Below are 1,970 nucleotides of genomic sequence, written 5' to 3'. Positions count from 1 at the left end.
TCTCCTGCCCTGGGATTAACAGGTGTGTGCCAGCACTCTTGGTCTTGGTAGCTGGCTCAGCACAGGTTCGGCATGGCATGCAGTACCAGCGTTCAAACCCAGGTCCTTGCACTTGCCACGCAGGTGCTCAGACTGTTGAGATATTTCTACATCCCTGCTTTGAGGAAGTTAAATAGAGGAAAAATATCCCATTCTGAGTAAAGACTTCCTGTTTTCATTATGTTATTGCTACCAATAGCAAAAAAGAAAAAGGAAAAAGCCCTACATATTCAAATGAGAGATTGGTTGAATAATTTATCATGTAATATGGAACACTTCCTGGCTCATACTAGCTAGCAAAAATCAATTGTTAAAATTTGAATTTTATAAGGCATTTGTTGAGCTATAGGTAGCTTGAATTCAACAATGGTGGGAATATTCACACCATGGAAATCGTAAAATGCTGTAAATCCAGGCTGGTTTCATCCTGGAGAGCTGGGTGATTCACACCTATCAGTATATTACTGCCTTACACCTACAATTAATTAAATTTGCTTAACATACAAGAGAAAGGGCTTATGACTGTGTTACTTGGCAATGGTAGTATCTAAAATAGTAAGTGTAATTCCAAAACTTAAAAAGCAGAAAAAAGATTGAACTATGAACCGTGTTTTTTTGTTTGTTTGTTTGTTTGTTTGTTTTTCTTTGGTTAGATTAAGCATGAGGTATGGTCAAAATACGTGGTGAGTGTTCAGTTAAATAAACTATTATAGTGAAAGACTGGTTTTTTTTTTGTTTTTTGTTTTTTTTGGAACCAGGGATTCCCTTGTGCTTACTAGGCAAGCACTTATTCTACTGAGCCATCTCCCCAGCCCTGACTGGGTGCTATTAATGTCCCTCAAAATATTCCCCCTTGGTCTGAATACATGTATCCCATTGTTCTCACCACTTTCTGGAGTAAACCTGCAAATCCCACTTCATGAGTATCTCTTCCAGGCATGACAGAAAACAATGAACATGCTGCCGAGTACCATGTCACAGAAAGACACGCTGCAAAGACACTACAGTGCGTCCTCATCCATCCTCACCAGGTCTAGCACCAGGCAACTTCTGATGCTTCCCCAAAGTCGAAATGATCCCACATCTTCAATCAATCCAGCACACTGAGGCAACCATCAGAGTGCAGCTGAAGACACTCACGAAAGAGGACTTCCAGGATGGCTCCAGCAAAGGGCAGGGATGAAGAAATAACTGTGCACAGAGCCAGGAGGAGTAATTAGAGGGAGGCTGGAGGTGATGTGTCTTTTACTGAAATAAATTTTAAATTCTTTTAAAAGTCACTGTAGTTTATGATCACAATGTGTATATCTATTTTTTTAAACTTTGACATATTTGTATATTCTAACTTGAGATGTCCGATATACTTGAAATAAAATGTTCTTGTTTGAGAGAATGATTTTTGGTGATTTTCACTCCTTCTAGGTTGCTCCCAAATATCACAGTAATAATTCATGTAATAATCTGCAGCATCACCTATTAGAGCATTACCCATTCAGCAGGCATCATTTATTACAGTCTGTGAACTAGGTCCAGCTTGCTGCCTGTTTTCCTAAGTAAAGTTTTATTAGAACACCACCATGCTTATTTATTTGCATGCTTCTTATGGCTGCATTTGGACCAACAATGGCAAAATTCACTAGATACAGAAATTCCAAGTAAAAAGAATGAATTATTTGGTTTTTAACAGTGAAATTTGGCCAGCTTCTTACCTGGATATAGTTTGGCTGTCTGCTCAGCCCTGATTCAACCCTCTTCTGGAAGAATCTGTTCTCATGCACGCTACCCCTGAGGAACTATACCTACCCTGGAGACCTTCTTCTAGGGCATAACTAACTGGATGACAGAAGGGGCTTGCTCTAGAGATGATTCTCTCCAGATTGGCTTATGTTCTTCAACTGGAGTGGCCAGATTCCTCTTTGGAGAATTGCATG

This window comes from Octodon degus, unplaced genomic scaffold (assembly GCF_000260255.1).
Source record: "Octodon degus isolate 3935 unplaced genomic scaffold, OctDeg1.0 scaffold00003, whole genome shotgun sequence".
Classification (NCBI taxonomy): Eukaryota; Metazoa; Chordata; class Mammalia; order Rodentia; family Octodontidae; genus Octodon; species Octodon degus.
The sequence above is the reverse complement of the archived record's forward strand: the minus strand, read 5'-3'. Positions refer to the sequence as shown.